At 42.3% G+C, this 11,071-nt stretch overlaps 44 pseudogenes; all 44 read left to right on the top strand.

The window, feature by feature from the left end:
• The first annotated feature begins 2,382 nt into the window (after nucleotides 1–2,382).
• On the top strand, nucleotides 2,383–2,501 carry LOC142709944 (5S ribosomal RNA; annotated as a pseudogene).
• Nucleotides 2,502–2,568: 67 nt separating this feature from the next.
• Nucleotides 2,569–2,687, top strand: LOC142709741 (5S ribosomal RNA; annotated as a pseudogene).
• Nucleotides 2,688–2,754: 67 nt separating this feature from the next.
• Nucleotides 2,755–2,873, top strand: LOC142709868 (5S ribosomal RNA; annotated as a pseudogene).
• A 67-nt stretch (nucleotides 2,874–2,940) lies between these two features.
• LOC142709759 (5S ribosomal RNA) lies at nucleotides 2,941–3,059 on the top strand (annotated as a pseudogene).
• A 67-nt stretch (nucleotides 3,060–3,126) lies between these two features.
• LOC142709816 (5S ribosomal RNA) lies at nucleotides 3,127–3,245 on the top strand (annotated as a pseudogene).
• Nucleotides 3,246–3,312: 67 nt separating this feature from the next.
• LOC142709712 (5S ribosomal RNA) lies at nucleotides 3,313–3,431 on the top strand (annotated as a pseudogene).
• Nucleotides 3,432–3,498: 67 nt separating this feature from the next.
• On the top strand, nucleotides 3,499–3,617 carry LOC142709824 (5S ribosomal RNA; annotated as a pseudogene).
• A 67-nt stretch (nucleotides 3,618–3,684) lies between these two features.
• Nucleotides 3,685–3,803, top strand: LOC142709646 (5S ribosomal RNA; annotated as a pseudogene).
• A 67-nt stretch (nucleotides 3,804–3,870) lies between these two features.
• On the top strand, nucleotides 3,871–3,989 carry LOC142709795 (5S ribosomal RNA; annotated as a pseudogene).
• Nucleotides 3,990–4,056: 67 nt separating this feature from the next.
• LOC142709942 (5S ribosomal RNA) lies at nucleotides 4,057–4,175 on the top strand (annotated as a pseudogene).
• A 67-nt stretch (nucleotides 4,176–4,242) lies between these two features.
• On the top strand, nucleotides 4,243–4,361 carry LOC142709900 (5S ribosomal RNA; annotated as a pseudogene).
• A 67-nt stretch (nucleotides 4,362–4,428) lies between these two features.
• Nucleotides 4,429–4,547, top strand: LOC142709665 (5S ribosomal RNA; annotated as a pseudogene).
• Nucleotides 4,548–4,614: 67 nt separating this feature from the next.
• LOC142709808 (5S ribosomal RNA) lies at nucleotides 4,615–4,733 on the top strand (annotated as a pseudogene).
• Nucleotides 4,734–4,800: 67 nt separating this feature from the next.
• LOC142709682 (5S ribosomal RNA) lies at nucleotides 4,801–4,919 on the top strand (annotated as a pseudogene).
• A 67-nt stretch (nucleotides 4,920–4,986) lies between these two features.
• On the top strand, nucleotides 4,987–5,105 carry LOC142709958 (5S ribosomal RNA; annotated as a pseudogene).
• A 67-nt stretch (nucleotides 5,106–5,172) lies between these two features.
• Nucleotides 5,173–5,291, top strand: LOC142709684 (5S ribosomal RNA; annotated as a pseudogene).
• Nucleotides 5,292–5,358: 67 nt separating this feature from the next.
• LOC142709940 (5S ribosomal RNA) lies at nucleotides 5,359–5,477 on the top strand (annotated as a pseudogene).
• Nucleotides 5,478–5,544: 67 nt separating this feature from the next.
• LOC142709957 (5S ribosomal RNA) lies at nucleotides 5,545–5,663 on the top strand (annotated as a pseudogene).
• A 67-nt stretch (nucleotides 5,664–5,730) lies between these two features.
• On the top strand, nucleotides 5,731–5,849 carry LOC142709838 (5S ribosomal RNA; annotated as a pseudogene).
• A 67-nt stretch (nucleotides 5,850–5,916) lies between these two features.
• On the top strand, nucleotides 5,917–6,035 carry LOC142709895 (5S ribosomal RNA; annotated as a pseudogene).
• Nucleotides 6,036–6,102: 67 nt separating this feature from the next.
• LOC142709657 (5S ribosomal RNA) lies at nucleotides 6,103–6,221 on the top strand (annotated as a pseudogene).
• A 67-nt stretch (nucleotides 6,222–6,288) lies between these two features.
• Nucleotides 6,289–6,407, top strand: LOC142709774 (5S ribosomal RNA; annotated as a pseudogene).
• A 67-nt stretch (nucleotides 6,408–6,474) lies between these two features.
• On the top strand, nucleotides 6,475–6,593 carry LOC142709762 (5S ribosomal RNA; annotated as a pseudogene).
• Nucleotides 6,594–6,660: 67 nt separating this feature from the next.
• LOC142709681 (5S ribosomal RNA) lies at nucleotides 6,661–6,779 on the top strand (annotated as a pseudogene).
• A 67-nt stretch (nucleotides 6,780–6,846) lies between these two features.
• On the top strand, nucleotides 6,847–6,965 carry LOC142709709 (5S ribosomal RNA; annotated as a pseudogene).
• Nucleotides 6,966–7,032: 67 nt separating this feature from the next.
• LOC142709836 (5S ribosomal RNA) lies at nucleotides 7,033–7,151 on the top strand (annotated as a pseudogene).
• A 67-nt stretch (nucleotides 7,152–7,218) lies between these two features.
• Nucleotides 7,219–7,337, top strand: LOC142709663 (5S ribosomal RNA; annotated as a pseudogene).
• Nucleotides 7,338–7,404: 67 nt separating this feature from the next.
• On the top strand, nucleotides 7,405–7,523 carry LOC142709884 (5S ribosomal RNA; annotated as a pseudogene).
• Nucleotides 7,524–7,590: 67 nt separating this feature from the next.
• On the top strand, nucleotides 7,591–7,709 carry LOC142709905 (5S ribosomal RNA; annotated as a pseudogene).
• Nucleotides 7,710–7,776: 67 nt separating this feature from the next.
• Nucleotides 7,777–7,895, top strand: LOC142709837 (5S ribosomal RNA; annotated as a pseudogene).
• Nucleotides 7,896–8,148: 253 nt separating this feature from the next.
• Nucleotides 8,149–8,267, top strand: LOC142709677 (5S ribosomal RNA; annotated as a pseudogene).
• Nucleotides 8,268–8,334: 67 nt separating this feature from the next.
• On the top strand, nucleotides 8,335–8,453 carry LOC142709917 (5S ribosomal RNA; annotated as a pseudogene).
• Nucleotides 8,454–8,520: 67 nt separating this feature from the next.
• LOC142709695 (5S ribosomal RNA) lies at nucleotides 8,521–8,639 on the top strand (annotated as a pseudogene).
• A 67-nt stretch (nucleotides 8,640–8,706) lies between these two features.
• LOC142709870 (5S ribosomal RNA) lies at nucleotides 8,707–8,825 on the top strand (annotated as a pseudogene).
• Nucleotides 8,826–8,892: 67 nt separating this feature from the next.
• Nucleotides 8,893–9,011, top strand: LOC142709901 (5S ribosomal RNA; annotated as a pseudogene).
• A 67-nt stretch (nucleotides 9,012–9,078) lies between these two features.
• On the top strand, nucleotides 9,079–9,197 carry LOC142709939 (5S ribosomal RNA; annotated as a pseudogene).
• A 67-nt stretch (nucleotides 9,198–9,264) lies between these two features.
• Nucleotides 9,265–9,383, top strand: LOC142709908 (5S ribosomal RNA; annotated as a pseudogene).
• A 253-nt stretch (nucleotides 9,384–9,636) lies between these two features.
• Nucleotides 9,637–9,755, top strand: LOC142709714 (5S ribosomal RNA; annotated as a pseudogene).
• A 67-nt stretch (nucleotides 9,756–9,822) lies between these two features.
• Nucleotides 9,823–9,941, top strand: LOC142709794 (5S ribosomal RNA; annotated as a pseudogene).
• A 67-nt stretch (nucleotides 9,942–10,008) lies between these two features.
• On the top strand, nucleotides 10,009–10,127 carry LOC142709771 (5S ribosomal RNA; annotated as a pseudogene).
• A 67-nt stretch (nucleotides 10,128–10,194) lies between these two features.
• LOC142709729 (5S ribosomal RNA) lies at nucleotides 10,195–10,313 on the top strand (annotated as a pseudogene).
• Nucleotides 10,314–10,566: 253 nt separating this feature from the next.
• LOC142709938 (5S ribosomal RNA) lies at nucleotides 10,567–10,685 on the top strand (annotated as a pseudogene).
• Nucleotides 10,686–10,752: 67 nt separating this feature from the next.
• LOC142709861 (5S ribosomal RNA) lies at nucleotides 10,753–10,871 on the top strand (annotated as a pseudogene).
• Nucleotides 10,872–10,938: 67 nt separating this feature from the next.
• On the top strand, nucleotides 10,939–11,057 carry LOC142709694 (5S ribosomal RNA; annotated as a pseudogene).
• Nucleotides 11,058–11,071: the final 14 nt, after the last annotated feature.

Here is an 11,071-nt window from a genome sequence, read left to right as displayed (position 1 = left end):
GGATGTATGATACATTTTAAAACAATCTTTTATACAGAGCCCTGGTTTTTCGGGACACGTGTCACATTGGTATATTGTGTTCTTCCTTATCCCCCTCTTATAGCAGACTCTGCACCTCTTTTGACTCTTTCCCTTTCCACCGGTTTGGGGACCTTCTCCTGGAAAGTGTTGCCCTGGTACGATGCGCCCCCCCTTCCTGGTCCCTAAAGATTAGATCTTGAAATTCCAGGAAAGTTCCCCTCTGGCCTGCACATCGACGTAGCACATACGCATTGTACAAAGCCATCTGTATGATGTGCCCGGCCAGCTTCTTATACCTCACCGCATGGCGCTGTAGGGCTTCAGGACTTGATTTGACAAGTCCATCCCTCCCATGTACCTATTGTAGTCCAGGATGCAGTCTGGTTTGGGGGTGGCCTTTCCTTCATATATCCTAAATCTGTAGGTATACCCTGATGCACTCTCGCAGCTTATACATCTTCACGCCATACCTTGCCCTCTTACCTGGCAGGTACTGGCGGAATTGAACCCTCCCTTTAAAATGTACCAGGGACTCATCAATAGAAAAACACTTCTCGGGGGTGTATGCTTGGGAAAACCGGGCACTGGAACGGTCTAATAGGGGTCTCCGTTTATACAAACGGTCAAAACTGGGGTCATCTCGGAGTGGGCACGGCTCATTATCAGTATAATGTAAGAAGCGAAGTATTGCCTCATTTATTTATTTTTTTAGGTTCCAGTTAATTTCTGAAGTTGCTTTGAGGGGCCCATATATTAGAAACCCCTATCAAACACCCCATTTTAGAAACTAGACCCCTCAAAGTATTCACAACAGCATTTAGAAAGTTTATGAACCCTTTAGGTGTTTCACAGAAATTTAGAGCAAAGTAGAGGTGACATTTACTCTTTTTATACCATTTTTTTTATAACACAAAAGGATTTATCAGAGAAACGCAACTCAATACTTATTGCCCAGATTCTGCAGTTTAGAGAAATATCCCACATGTGGCCCTCGGGCGGTAATGGACTGAAGCACCGGCCTCCGAAGCAAAGGAGCACCTAGCGGATTTTGAGCCCTCTTTTTTATTAGGCACCATGTCCGGTTTGAAGAGGTCTTGTGGTGCCAAAACATTGGAAACCCCCCAAAAGTGACCCCAATTTGGAAACTAGACCCCTTGAGGAATCCATTGTAGTTTTCATGGGGTGCATGCGGCTTTTTGATCAGTTTTTATTCCATTTTTAGGTGGCGTGGTGACTAATAAACAGCAATTCTACTATTGTTTTTGTATACTTTTTTTTTTACAGCGTTCACCGTGCGCTATAAATGATATATTAACTTTATTCTGCGGGGCGATACGATCACGGCGATACCAGATGTTTATAGTTTTTTTTTATGTCTTATGGCGTTTGCACAATAAAATACGTTTTGTAAACAATCATTCACTTTTTGTGTTACCTTATTCTAAGAGCCATAACGTTTTTATTTTTCAATCAATAAAGCCGTGCGAGGACTTATTTTTTGCGTAACGAACTGTATTTTCCATCAGTACCATTTTTAGGTACATGCGACTTTTTGATCTCTTTTTATTCCATTTTTTGGGAGGTGAAGTGACCAAACAATTGTGATTGTGGTACGGTTTATTAATATTTTTTTTTACGGCGTTCACCGTGCGGGATAAATAACAAAATAATTTTGTAGTTCAGGCCGTTACGGACGCGGCGATACCAATTATGTATAGTTTATTTGTTTGTTTATATATTTTTATTAATAATAAAGGCCTGATAAGGGAAAAAGTGGGACTTTTACTTTTATTACTTTTAAAACTTTTATTTTCTTATTTTTACACATCTTTTTTTAACTTTTTTTTTACTTTATTACTTTGTCCCACTAGGGGACATGAGGGCAGGAGGCCCTGATCGCTATTCTAATACACTGCACTACATGCGTAGTGCAGTGTATTAGAACTGTCAGCTACTCACTGACAGCAAGCATAGTGGGTCCTGACGTTGTCAGGACCCACTAGGCTTCCGTCTATGGCATAGCCGGACGCCATTGTTTGGTGTCCGGTTGCCATAGTCACCATCGCCGGCCGCTATCGCGTAGCAGGCCGGCGATGGCAGCTTAACCCCTAAAAAGCCGCGATCTCTATAGAACGCGGCTTTTAAGGGGTTAATCAGCGGGGACACAGCGATCGGTCCCCGCTGTAGGAGCTGTGACAGCTGCTGAACAAGACAGCAGCGTCACAGCTCCTGTATGTGTCGGGAGGACGGCCGAAACGGCCGTTACTCCCGAGACGTACTATTACGGCATGGAGCGCGAACGATACAGCTGCCATGACGTAATAGTACGTCAAGGAGCGGGAAGGGGTTAAAGCATTTAATGTCAATGGCCATTCTAAGCTGAATGTGCCTGCTCTCGTCAGATCGCAGAAGTTACACAGCTTAAGGCCTCGCTAGTACCAGTGTGGGAGACTGTCTGGGAATCCGTGGTGCGGTTGACTTTTTATTATGTTGTTTAGATTTTGTTTCACAATAGATTAAATAGGACTATGGATTAAGGCTTTTAATGTCAATGGCCATTCTAAGCTGAATGTGCCTGCTCTCGTTAGATCGCAGAAGTTACACAGCCTAAGGCCTCGCTAGTACCAGTGTGGGAGACTGTCTGGGAATCCGTGGTGCGGTTGACTTTTTATTATGTCGTTTAGATTTTGTTTCACAATCGATTAAAAAGGACTATGGATTAAAGCATTTAATGTCAATGGCCATTCTAAGCTGGATGTGCCTGCTCTCGTTAGATCGCAGAAGTTACACAGCTTAACGCCTCGCTAGTACCAGTGTGGGAGACTGTCTGGGAAACCGTGGTGCGGTTGACTTTTTATTATGTCGTTTAGATTTTGTTTCACATTAGATTAAATAGGACTATGGATTAAAGCATTTAACGTCAATGGCCATTCTAAGCTGAATGTGCCTGCTCTAGTCAGATCGCAGAAGTTACACAGCTTAAGGCCTCGCTAGTACCAGTGTGGGAGACTGTCTGGGAATCCGTGGTGCGGTTGACTTTTTATTATGTCGTTTAGATTTTGTTTCACAATAGATTAAATAGGACTATGGATTAAAGCATTTAATGTCAATGGCCATTCTAAGCTGAATGTCCCTGCTCTCGTCAGATCGCAGCAGTTACACAGCTTAAGGTCTCGCTAGTACCAGTGTGGGAGACTGTCTGGGAATCCGTGGTGCGGTTGACTTTTTATTATGTCGTTTAGATTTTGTTTCACAATAGATTAAATAGGACTATGGATTAAAGCATTTAACGTCAATGGCCATTCTAAGCTGAATGTGCCTGCTCTCGTCAGAACGCAGAAGTTACGCAGCTTAAGGCCTCGCTAGTACCAGTGTGGTAGACTGTCTGGGAATCCGTGGTGCGGTTGAATTTTTATTATGTCGTTTAGATTTTGTTTCACAATCGATTAAAAAGGACTATGGATTAAATCCTTTAATGTCAATGGCCATTCTAAGCTGGATGTGCCTGCTCTCGTCAGATCGCAGAAGTTACACAGCTTAACGCCTCGCTAGTACCAGTGTGGGAGACTGTCTGGGAATCCGTGGTGCGGTTGACTTTTTATTATGTCGTTTAGATTTTGTTTCACAATCGATTAAAAAGGACTATGGATTAAAGCATTTAATGTCAATGGCCATTCTAAGCTGAATGTCCCTGCTCTCGTCAGATCGCAGAAGTTACACAGCTTAAGGCCTCGCTAGTACCAGTGTGGGAGACTGTCTGGGAATCCGTGGTGCGGTTGACTTTTTATTATGTCGTTTAGATTTTGTTTCACAATCGATTAAAAAGGACTATGGATTAAAGCATTTAATGTCAATGGCCATTCTAAGCTGAATGTGCCTGCTCTCGTCAGTTCGCAGAAGTTACACAGCTTAAGGCCTTGCTAGTACCAGTGTGGGAGACTGTCTGGGAATCCGTGGTGCGGTTGACTTTTTATTATGTTGTTTAGATTTTGTTTCACAATAGATTAAATAGGACTATGGATTAAGGCTTTTAATGTCAATGGCCATTCTAAGCTGAATGTGCCTGCTCTCGTCAGATCGCAGAAGTTACACAGCTTAAGGCCTCGCTAGTACCAGTGTGGGAGACTGTCTGGGAATCCGTGGTGCGGTTGACTTTTTATTATGTCGTTTAGATTTTGTTTCACAATCGATTAAAAAGGACTATGGATTAAAGCATTTAATGTCAATGGCCATTCTAAGCTGAATGTGCCTGCTCTCGTCAGATCGCAGAAGTTACACAGCTTAAGCCCTCGCTAGTACCAGTGTGGGAGACTGTCTGGGAATCCGTGGTGAGGTTGACTTTTTATTATGTCGTTTAGATTTTGTTTCACAATAGATTAAATAGGACTATGGATTAAAGCAATTAACGTCAATGGCCATTCTAAGCTGAATGTGCCTGCTCTCGTCAGAACGCAGAAGTTACACAGCTTAAGGCCTCGCTAGTACCAGTGTGGGAGACTGTCTGGGAATCCGTGGTGCGGTTGAATTTTTATTATGTCGTTTAGATTTTGTTTCACAATCGATTAAAAAGGACTATGGATTAAAGCATTTAATGTCAATGGCCATTCTAAGCTGAATGTCCCTGCTCTCGTCAGATCGCAGAAGTTACACAGCTTAAGGCATCGCTAGTACCAGTGTGGGAGACTGTCTGGGAATCCGTGGTGCGGTTGACTTTTTATTATGTTGTTTAGATTTTGTTTAACAATAGATTAAATAGGACTATGGATTAAGGCTTTTAATGTCATTGGCCATTCTAAGCTGAATGTGCCTGCTCTCGTCAGATCGCAGAAGTTACACAGCTTAAGGCCTCGCTAGTACCAGTGTGGGAGACTGTCTGGGAATCCGTGGTGCGGTTGACTTTTTATTATGTCGTTTAGATTTTGTTTCACAATCGATTAAAAAGGACTATGGATTAAAACATTTGATGTCAATGGCCATTCTAAGCTGGATGTGCCTGCTCTCGTTAGATCGCAGAAGTTACACAGCTTAAGGCCTCGCTAGTACCAGTGTGGGAGACTGTCTGGGAATCCGTGGTGCGGTTGACTTTTTATTATGTCGTTTAGATTTTGTTTCACAATTGATTAAAAAGGACTATGGATTAAAGCATTTAATGTCAATGGCCATTCTAAGCTGAATGTGCCTGCTCTCGTCAGATCGCAGAAGTTACACAGCTTAAGGCCTCGCTAGTACCAGTGTGGGAGACTGTCTCGGAATCCGTGGTGCGGTTGACTTTTTATTATGTCGTTTAGATTTTGTTTCACAATAGATTAAATAGGACTATGGATTAAAGCATTTAACGTCAATGGCCATTCTAAGCTGAATGTGCCTGCTCTCGTCAGATCGCAGAAGTTACACAGCTTAAGGCCTCGCTAGTACCAGTGTGGGAGACTGTCTGGGAATCCGTGGTGCGGTTGACTTTTTATTATGTCGTTTAGATTTTGTTTCACAATCGATTAAAAAGGACTATGGATTAAAACATTTGATGTCAATGGCCATTCTAAGCTGGATGTGCCTGCTCTCGTTAGATCGCAGAAGTTACACAGCTTAAGGCCTCGCTAGTACCAGTGTGGGAGACTGTCTGGGAATCCGTGGTGCGGTTGACTTTTTATTATGTCGTTTAGATTTTGTTTCACAATAGATTAAATAGGACTATGGATTAAAGCATTTAACGTCAATGGCCATTCTAAGCTGAATGTACCTGCTCTCGTCAGATCGCAGAAGTTACACAGCTTAAGGCCTCGCTAGTACCAGTGTGGGAGACTGTCTGGGAATCCGTTGTGCGGTTGAATTTTTATTATGTCGTTTAGATTTTGTTTCACAATCGATTAAAAAGGACTATGGATTAAAGCATTTAATGTCAATGGCCATTCTAAGCTGAATGTCCCTGCTCTCGTCAGATAGCAGATGTTATACAGCTTAAGGCCTCGCTAGTACCAGTGTGGGAGACTGTCTGGGAATCCGTGGTGCGGTTGACTTTTTATTATGTCGTTTAGATTTTGTTTCACAATCGATTAAAAAGGACTATGGATTAAAGCATTTAATGTCAATGGCCATTCTAAGCTGAATGTGCCTGCTCTCGTCAGATCGCAGAAGTTACACAGTTTAAGGCCTCGCTAGTACCAGTGTGGGAGACTGTCTGGGAATCCGTGGTGCGGTTGACTTTTTATTATGTCGTTTAGATTTTGTTTCACAATCGATTAAAAAGGACTATGGATTAAAGCATTTAACGTCAATGGCCATTCTAAGCTGAATGTGCCTGCTCTCGTCAGATCGCAGAAGTTACACAGCTTAAGGCCTCGCTAGTACCAGTGTGGGAGACTGTCTGGGAATCCGTGGTGCGGTTGACTTTTTATTATGTCGTTTAGATTTTGTTTCACAATCGATTAAAAAGGACTATGGATTAAAGCATTTAACGTCAATGGCCATTCTAAGCTGAATGTGCCTGCTCTCGTCAGATCGCAGAAGTTACACAGCTTAAGGCCTCGCTAGTACCAGTGTGGGAGACTGTCTGGGAATCCGTGGTGCGGTTGACTTTTTATTATGTCGTTTAGATTTTGTTTCACAATAGATTAAATAGGACTATGGATTAAGGCTTTTAATGTCATTGGCCATTCTAAGCTGAATGTGCCTGCTCTCGTCAGATCGCAGAAGTTACACAGCTTAAGGCCTCGCTAGTACCAGTGTGGGAGACTGTCTGGGAATCCGTGGTGCGGTTGACTTTTTATTATGTCGTTTAGATTTTGTTTCACAATCGATTAAAAAGGACTATGGATTAAAACATTTGATTTCAATGGCCATTCTAAGCTGGATGTGCCTGCTCTCGTTAGATCGCAGAAGTTACACAGCTTAAGGCCTCGCTAGTACCAGTGTGGGAGACTGTCTGGGAATCCGTGGTGCGGTTGACTTTTTATTATGTCGTTTAGATTTTGTTTCACAATCGATTAAAAAGGACTATGGATTAAAGCATTTAATGTCAATGGCCATTCTAAGCTGAATGTGCCTGCTCTCGTCAGATCGCAGAAGTTACACAGCTTAAGGCCTCGCTAGTACCAGTGTGGGAGACTGTCTCGGAATCCGTGGTGCGGTTAACTTTTTATTATGTCGTTTAGATTTTGTTTCACAATAGATTAAATAGGACTATGGATTAAAGCATTTAACGTCAATGGCCATTCTAAGCTGAATGTGCCTGCTCTCGTCAGAACGCAGAAGTTACACAGCTTAAGGCCTCGCTAGTACCAGTGTGGGAGACTGTCTGGGAATCCGTGGTGCGGTTGAATTTTTATTATGTCGTTTAGATTTTGTTTCACAATCGATTAAAAAGGACTATGGATTAAAGCTTTTAATGTCAATGGCCATTCTAAGCTGAATGTGCCTGCTCTCGTCAGATCGCAGAAGTTACACAGCTTAAAGCCTCGCTAGTACCAGTGTGGGAGACTGTCTGGGAATCCGTGGTGCGGTTGAATTTTTATTATGTCGTTTAGATTTTGTTTCACAATCGATTAAAAAGGACTATGGATTAAAGCATTTAATGTCAATGGCCATTCTAAGCTGAATGTGCCTGCTCTCATTAGATCGCAGAAGTTACACAGCTTAACGCCTCGCTAGTACAAGTGTGGGAGACTGTCTGGGAATCCGTGGTGCGGTTGACTTTTTATTATGTCGTTTAGATTTTGTTTCACAATAGATTAAATAGGACTATGGATTAAAGCATTTAACGTCAATGGCCATTCTAAGCTGAATGTACCTGCTCTCGTCAGATCGCAGAAGTTACACAGCTTAAGGCCTCGCTAGTACCAGTGTGGGAGACTGTCTGGGAATCCGTTGTGCGGTTGAATTTTTATTATGTCGTTTAGATTTTGTTTCACAATCGATTAAAAAGGACTATGGATTAAAGCATTTAATGTCAATGGCCATTCTAAGCTGAATGTCCCTGCTCTCGTCAGGTAGCAGATGTTATACAGCTTAAGGCCTCGCTAGTACTAGTGTGGGAGACTGTCTGGGAATCCGTGGTGCGGTTGAATTTTTATTATGTCGTTTAGATTTTGTTTCACAATCGATTAAAAAGGACTATGGATTAAAGCATTTAATGTCAATGGCCATTCTAAGCTGAATGTGCCTGCTCTCGTCAGATCGCAGAAGTTACACAGTTTAAGGCCTCGCTAGTACCAGTGTGGGAGACTGTCTGGGAATCCGGGGTGCGGTTGACTTTTTATTATGTCGTTTAGATTTTGTTTCACAATCGATTAAAAAGGACTATGGATTAAAGCATTTAATGTCAATGGCCATTCTAAGCTGAATGTCCCTGCTCTCGTCAGATAGCAGATGTTATACAGCTTAAGGCCTCGCTAGTACCATTGTGGGAGACTGTCTGGGAATCCGTGGTGCGGTTGACTTTTTATTATGTCGTTTAGATTTTGTTTCACAATCGATTAAAAAGGACTATGGATTAAAGCATTTAACGTCAATGGCCATTCTAAGCTGAATGTGCCTGCTCTCGTCAGATTGCAGAAGTTACACAGCTTAAGGCCTCGCTAGTACCAGTGTGGGAGACTGTCTGGGAATCCGTGGTGCGGTTGACTTCTTATTATGTCGTTTAGATTTTGTTTCACAATAGATTAAATAGGACTATGGATTAAAGCATTTAACGTCAATGGCCATTCTAAGCTGAATGTGCCTGCTCTCGTCAGAACGCAGAAGTTACACAGCTTAATGCCTCGCTAGTACCAGTGTGGGAGACTGTCTGGGAATCCGTGGTGCAGTTGAATTTTTATTATGTCGTTTAGATTTTGTTTCACAATCGATTAAAAAGGACTATGGATTAAAGCATTTAATGTCAATGGCCATTCTAAGCTGAATGTCCCTGCTCTCGTCAGATCGCAGAAGTTACGCAGCTTAAGGCCTCGCTTGTACGAGTGTGGGAGACTGTCTGGGAATCCGTGGTGCGCTTGACTTTTTATTATGTTGTTTAGATTTTGTTTCACAATAGATTAAATAGGACTATGGATTAAGGCTTTTAATGTCAATGGCCATTCTAAGCTGAATGTGCCTGCTCTCGTCAGATCGCAGAAGTTACACAGCTTAAGGCCTCGCTAGTACCAGTGTGGGAGACTGTCTGGGAATCCGTGGTGCGGTTGACTTTTTATTATGTTGTTTAGATTTTGTTTCACAATAGATTAAATAGGACTATGGATTAAGGCTTTTAATGTCAATGGCCATTCTAAGCTGAGTGTGCCTGCTCTCGTCAGATCACAGAAGTTACACAGCTTAAGGCCTCGCTAGTACCAGTGTGGGAGACTGTCTGTGAATCCGTGGTGCGGTTGACTTCTTATTATGTTGTTTAGATTTTGTTTCACAATCGATTAAAAAGGACTATGGATTAAAGCATTTAATGTCAATGGCCAGTCTAAGCTGAATGTGCCTTCTCTCGTCAGATCGCAGAAGTTACACAGCCTAAGGCCTCGCTAGTACCAGTGTGGGAGACTGTCTGGGAATCCGTGGTGCGGTTGACTTTTGATTATGTTGTTTCGATTTGGTTTCACAATCGATTAAAAAGGACTATGGATTAAAGCATATAATGTCAATGGCCATTCTAAGCTGAATGTGCCTGCTCTCGTCAGATCGCAGAAGTTACACAGCTTAAGGCCTCGCTAGTACCAGTGTCGGAGACTGTCTGGGAATCCGTGGTGCGGTTGACTTTTTATTATGTCGTTTAGATTTTGTTTCACAATAGATTAAATAGGACTATGGATTAAAGCATATAACGTCAATGGCCATTCTAAGCTGAATGTGCCTGCTTTCGTCAGAACGCAGAAGTTACACAGCTTAAGGCCTCGCTAGTACCAGTGTGGGAGACTGTCTGGGAATCCGTGGTGCGCTTGACTTTTTATTATGTTGTTTAGATTTTGTTTCACAATAGATTAAATAGGACTATGGATTAAGGCTTTTAATGTCAATGGCCATTCTAAGCTGAATGTCCCTGCTCTCGTCAGAACGCAGAAGTTACACAGCTTAAGGCCTCGCTAGTACCAGTGTGGGAGACTGTCTGGGAATCCGTGATGCGGTTGACTTTTTATTATATCGTTTAGATTTTGTTTCACAATCGATTAAAAAGGACTATGGATTAAAGCATTTAATGTCAATGGCCATTCTAAGCTGAATGTGCCTGCTCTCTTCAGATCGCAGAAGTTACACAGCTTAAGGCCTCGCTAGTACCAGTGTGGGTGACTGTCTGTGAATCCGTGGTGCGGTTGACTTCTTATTATGTCGTTTAGATTTTGTTTCACAATCGATTAAAAAGGACTATGGATTAAAACATTTAATGTCAATGGCCATTCTAAGCTGAATGTTCCTGCTCTCGTTAGATCGCAGAAGTTACATAGCTTAACGCCTCGCTAGTACCAGTGTGGGAGACTGTCTGGGAATCCGTGATGCGGTTGACTTTTTATTGTGTCGTTTAGATTTTGTTTCACAATAGATTAAATAGGACTATGGATTAAAGCATTTAACGTCAATGGCCATTCTAAGCTGAATGTGCCTGCTCTCGTCAGATCGCAGAAGTTACACAGCTTAAGGCCTCGCTAGTACCAGTGTGGGAGACTGTCTGGGAATCCGTGGTGCGGTTGACTTTTTATTATGTCGTTTAGATTTTGTTTCACAATAGATTAAATAGGACTATGAATTAAAGCATTTAACGTCAATGGCCATTCTAAGCTGAATGTGCCTGCTCTCGTTAGATCGCAGAAGTTACACAGCTTAACGCCTCGCTAGTACCAGTGTGGGAGACTGTCTGGGAATCCGTGGTGCGGTTGACTTTTTATTATGTCGTTTAGATTTTGTTTCACAATAGATTAAATAGGACTATGAATTAAAGCATTTAACGTCAATGGCCATTCTAAGCTGAATGTGCCTGCTCTCGTCAGATTGCAGAAGTTACACAGCTTAAGGCCTCGCTAGTACCAGTGTGGGAGACTGTCTGGGAATCCGTGGTGCGGTTGACTTTTTATTATGTTGT

Source organism: Rhinoderma darwinii, unplaced genomic scaffold (assembly GCF_050947455.1).
Source record: "Rhinoderma darwinii isolate aRhiDar2 unplaced genomic scaffold, aRhiDar2.hap1 Scaffold_4177, whole genome shotgun sequence".
In the NCBI taxonomy this organism is placed as follows: Eukaryota; Metazoa; Chordata; class Amphibia; order Anura; family Rhinodermatidae; genus Rhinoderma; species Rhinoderma darwinii.
This window is presented reverse-complemented; position numbering and strand designations above follow the sequence as displayed.